Source organism: Hippichthys cyanospilos, unplaced genomic scaffold, assembly GCF_059441005.1.
Source record: "Hippichthys cyanospilos isolate Australia breed blue-spotted pipefish unplaced genomic scaffold, RoL_Hcya_1.0 HiC_scaffold_23, whole genome shotgun sequence".
NCBI lineage: Eukaryota > Metazoa > Chordata > Actinopteri > Syngnathiformes > Syngnathidae > Hippichthys > Hippichthys cyanospilos.
The window spans coordinates 299,293-305,400 of record NW_028283379.1 but is presented as its reverse complement, the minus strand read 5'-3'; positions in this window follow the sequence as shown (position 1 = coordinate 305,400).

Here is a 6,108-nt window from a genome sequence, read left to right as displayed (position 1 = left end):
TTGACTATAAATCATAAACTAAGCATTTTTCAGCTGAAATAATGAATGTAGTCCTCTTAATTCTTGCTTCTAAAGCATACGCAAGCAGAAATTTCAATGTACAATGATGTTTTTAAAAAAAGGGTCAAAATGTGCTCCACTCGGGCTGAAAACGCTTGTTTGGAACATTTCCTTAATGTTGACTATAAATCATAAACTAAGCATTTTTCAGCTGAAATAATGAATGTAGTCCTCTTAATTCTTGCTTCTAAAGCATACGCAAGCAGAAATTTCAATGTACAATGATGTTTTTAAAAAAACAGTCAAAATGTGCTCCACTCGGGCTGAAAACGCTGTTGGGGACATTTCATTAATGTTGACTATAAATCATAAACTAAGCATTTTTCAGCTGAAATAATGAATGTAGTCCTCTTAATTCTTGCTTCTAAAGCATAAGCAAGCAGAAATTTTAATGTACAATGATGTTTTAAAAAAACAGTCAAAATGTGCTCCACTCGGGCTGAAAACGCTTGTTTGGGACATGACATTAATGTTGACTATAAATCATAAACTAAGCATTTTTCAGCTGAAATAATGAATGTAGTCCTCTTAATTCTTGCTTCTAAAGCATACGCAAGCAGAAATTTCAATGTACAATGATGTTTTTAAAAAAACAGTCAAAATGTGCTCCACTCGGGCTGAAAACGCTTGTTTGGGACATGACATTAATGTTGACTATAAATCATAAACTAAGCATTTTTCAGCTGAAATAATGAATGTAGTCCTCTTAATTCTTGCTTCTAAAGCATACGCAAGCAGAAATTTCAATGTACAATGATGTTTTTAAAAAAACGGTCAAAATGTGCTCCACTCGGGCTGAAAACGCTTGTTCGGAACATTTCCTTAATGTTGACTATAAATCATAAACTAAGCATTTTTCAGCTGAAATAATGAATGTAGTCCTCTTAATTCTTGCTTCTAAAGCATACGCAAGCAGAAATTTCAATGTACAATGATGTTTTTAAAAAAAACAGTCAAAATGCGCTCCACTCGGGCTGAAAACGCTGTTGGGGACATTTCATTAATGTTGACTATAAATCATAAACTAAGCATTTTTCAGCTGAAATAATGAATGTAGTCCTCTTAATTCTTGCTTCTAAAGCATACGCAAGCAGAAATTTCAATGTACAATGATGTTTTTAAAAAAACGGTCAAAATGTGCTCCACTCGGGCTGAAAACGCTTGTTCGGAACATTTCCTTAATGTTGACTATAAATCATAAACTAAGCATTTTTCAGCTGAAATAATGAATGTAGTCCTCTTAATTCTTGCTTCTAAAGCATACGCAAGCAGAAATTTCAATGTACAATGATGTTTTTAAAAAAAACAGTCAAAATGTGCTCCACTCGGGCTGAAAACGCTGTTGGGGACATTTCATTAATGTTGACTACAAATCAAAAACTAAGCATTTTTCAGCTGAAATAATGAATGTAGTCCTCTTAATTCTTGCTTCTAAAGCATTCGCAAGCAGAAATTTCAATGTACAATGATGTTTTTAAAAAAACAGTCAAAATGTGCTCCACTCGGGCTGAAAACGCTGTTGGGGACATTTCATTAATGCTGACTATAAATCATAAACTAAGCATTTTTCAGCTGAAATAATGAATGTAGTCCTCTTAATTCTTGCTTCTAAAGCATACGCAAGCAGAAATTTCAATGTACAATGATGTTTTTAAAAAAACAGTCAAAATGTGCTCCACTCGGGCTGAAAACGCTTGTTTGGGACATGACATTAATGTTGACTATAAATCATAAACTAAGCATTTTTCAGCTGAAATAATGAATGTAGTCCTCTTAATTCTTGCTTCTAAAGCATAGGCAAGCAGAAATTTCAATGTACAATGATGTTTTTAAAAAAACGGTCAAAATGTGCTCCACTCGGGCTGAAAACGCTTGTTCGGAACATTTCCTTAATGTTGACTATAAATCATAAACTAAGCATTTTTCAGCTGAAATAATGAATGTAGTCCTCTTAATTCTTGCTTCTAAAGCATACGCAAGCAGAAATTTCAATGTACAATGATGTTTTTAAAAAAAACAGTCAAAATGCGCTCCACTCGGGCTGAAAACGCTGTTGGGGACATTTCATTAATGTTGACTATAAATCATAAACTAAGCATTTTTCAGCTGAAATAATGAATGTAGTCCTCTTAATTCTTGCTTCTAAAGCATACGCAAGCAGAAATTTCAATGTACAATGATGTTTTTAAAAAAACGGTCAAAATGTGCTCCACTCGGGCTGAAAACGCTTGTTCGGAACATTTCCTTAATGTTGACTATAAATCATAAACTAAGCATTTTTCAGCTGAAATAATGAATGTAGTCCTCTTAATTCTTGCTTCTAAAGCATACGCAAGCAGAAATTTCAATGTACAATGATGTTTTTAAAAAAAACAGTCAAAATGTGCTCCACTCGGGCTGAAAACGCTGTTGGGGACATTTCATTAATGTTGACTACAAATCAAAAACTAAGCATTTTTCAGCTGAAATAATGAATGTAGTCCTCTTAATTCTTGCTTCTAAAGCATTCGCAAGCAGAAATTTCAATGTACAATGATGTTTTTAAAAAAACAGTCAAAATGTGCTCCACTCGGGCTGAAAACGCTGTTGGGGACATTTCATTAATGTTGACTATAAATCATAAACTAAGCATTTTTCAGCTGAAATAATGAATGTAGTCCTCTTAATTCTTGCTTCTAAAGCATACGCAAGCAGAAATTTCAATGTACAATGATGTTTTTAAAAAAACGGTCAAAATGTGCTCCACTCGGGCTGAAAACGCTTGTTTGGGACATTACATTAATGTTGACTATAAATCATAAACTAAGCATTTTTCAGCTGAAATAATGAATGTAGTCCTCTTAATTCTTGCTTCTAAAGCATACGCAAGCAGAAATTTCAATGTACAATGATGTTTTTAAAAAAACAGTCAAAATGTGCTCCACTCGGGCTGAAAACGCTTGTTTGGGACATTACATTAATGTTGACTATAAATCATAAACTAAGCATTTTTCAGCTGAAATAATGAATGTAGTCCTCTTAATTCTTGCTTCTAAAGCATACGCAAAAAGAAATTTCAATGTACAATGATGTTTTTTAAAAAACGGTCAAAATGTGCTCCACTCGGGCTGAAAACGCTTGTTCGGAACATTTCCTTAATGTTGACTATAAATCATAAACTAAGCATTTTTCAGCTGAAATAATGAATGTAGTCCTCTTAATTCTTGCTTCTAAAGCATACGCAAGCAGAAATTTCAATGTACAATGATGTTTTTAAAAAAACAGTCAAAATGTGCTCCACTCGGGCTGAAAACGCTTGTTTGGGACATGACATTAATGTTGACTATAAATCATAAACTAAGCATTTTTCAGCTGAAATAATGAATGTAGTCCTCTTAATTCTTGCTTCTAAAGCATACGCAAGCAGAAATTTCAATGTACAATGATGTTTTTAAAAAAAGGGTCAAAATGTGCTCCACTCGGGCTGAAAACGCTTGTTTGGAACATTTCCTTAATGTTGACTATAAATCATAAACTAAGCATTTTTCAGCTGAAATAATGAATGTAGTCCTCTTAATTCTTGCTTCTAAAGCATACGCAAGCAGAAATTTCAATGTACAATGATGTTTTTAAAAAAACAGTCAAAATGTGCTCCACTCGGGCTGAAAACGCTGTTGGGGACATTTCATTAATGTTGACTATAAATCATAAACTAAGCATTTTTCAGCTGAAATAATGAATGTAGTCCTCTTAATTCTTGCTTCTAAAGCATAAGCAAGCAGAAATTTTAATGTACAATGATGTTTTAAAAAAACAGTCAAAATGTGCTCCACTCGGGCTGAAAACGCTTGTTTGGGACATGACATTAATGTTGACTATAAATCATAAACTAAGCATTTTTCAGCTGAAATAATGAATGTAGTCCTCTTAATTCTTGCTTCTAAAGCATACGCAAGCAGAAATTTCAATGTACAATGATGTTTTTAAAAAAAGGGTCAAAATGTGCTCCACTCGGGCTGAAAACGCTTGTTTGGAACATTTCATTAATGTTGACTATAAATCATAAACTAAGCATTTTTCAGCTGAAATAATGAATGTAGTCCTCTTAATTCTTGCTTCTAAAGCATACGCAAGCAGAAATTTCAATGTACAATGATGTTTTTAAAAAAACAGTCAAAATGTGCTCCACTCGGGCTGAAAACGCTTGTTTGGGACATGACATTAATGTTGACTATAAATCATAAACTAAGCATTTTTCAGCTGAAATAATGAATGTAGTCCTCTTAATTCTTGCTTCTAAAGCATACGCAAGCAGAAATTTCAATGTACAATGATGTTTTTAAAAAAAGGGTCAAAATGTGCTCCACTCGGGCTGAAAACGCTTGTTTGGAACATTTCATTAATGTTGACTATAAATCATAAACTAAGCATTTTTCAGCTGAAATAATGAATGTAGTCCTCTTAATTCTTGCTTCTAAAGCATACGCAAGCAGAAATTTCAATGTACAATGATGTTTTTAAAAAAACAGTCAAAATGTGCTCCACTCGGGCTGAAAACGCTTGTTTGGGACATGACATTAATGTTGACTATAAATCATAAACTAAGCATTTTTCAGCTGAAATAATGAATGTAGTCCTCTTAATTCTTGCTTCTAAAGCATACGCAAGCAGAAATTTCAATGTACAATGATGTTTTTAAAAAAAGGGTCAAAATGTGCTCCACTCGGGCTGAAAACGCTTGTTTGGAACATTTCCTTAATGTTGACTATAAATCATAAACTAAGCATTTTTCAGCTGAAATAATGAATGTAGTCCTCTTAATTCTTGCTTCTAAAGCATACGCAAGCAGAAATTTCAATGTACAATGATGTTTTTAAAAAAACAGTCAAAATGTGCTCCACTCGGGCTGAAAACGCTGTTGGGGACATTTCATTAATGTTGACTATAAATCATAAACTAAGCATTTTTCAGCTGAAATAATGAATGTAGTCCTCTTAATTCTTGCTTCTAAAGCATAAGCAAGCAGAAATTTTAATGTACAATGATGTTTTAAAAAAACAGTCAAAATGTGCTCCACTCGGGCTGAAAACGCTTGTTTGGGACATGACATTAATGTTGACTATAAATCATAAACTAAGCATTTTTCAGCTGAAATAATGAATGTAGTCCTCTTAATTCTTGCTTCTAAAGCATACGCAAGCAGAAATTTCAATGTACAATGATGTTTTTAAAAAAAGGGTCAAAATGTGCTCCACTCGGGCTGAAAACGCTTGTTTGGAACATTTCATTAATGTTGACTATAAATCATAAACTAAGCATTTTTCAGCTGAAATAATGAATGTAGTCCTCTTAATTCTCGCTTCTAAAGCATACGCAAGCAGAAATTTCAATGTACAATGATGTTTTTAAAAAAACAGTCAAAATGTGCTCCACTCGGGCTGAAAACGCTTGTTTGGGACATGACATTAATGTTAACTATAAATCATAAACTAAGCATTTTTCAGCTGAAATAATGAATGTAGTCCTCTTAATTCTTGCTTCTAAAGCATACGCAAGCAGAAATTTCAATGTACAATGATGTTTTTAAAAAAAGGGTCAAAATGTGCTCCACTCGGGCTGAAAACGCTTGTTTGGAACATTTCATTAATGTTGACTATAAATCATAAACTAAGCATTTTTCAGCTGAAATAATGAATGTAGTCCTCTTAATTCTTGCTTCTAAAGCATACGCAAGCAGAAATTTCAATGTACAATGATGTTTTTAAAAAAAACAGTCAAAATGTGCTCCACTCGGGCTGAAAACGCTGTTGGGGACATTTCATTAATGTTGACTATAAATCAAAAACTAAGCATTTTTCAGCTGAAATAATGAATGTAGTCCTCTTAATTCTTGCTTCTAAAGCATACGCAAGCAGAAATTTCAATGTACAATGATGTTTTTAAAAAAACAGTCAAAATGTGCTCCACTCGGGCTGAAAACGCTGTTGGGGACATTTCATTAATGTTGACTATAAATCATAAACTAAGCATTTTTCAGCTGAAATAATGAATGTAGTCCTCTTAATTCTT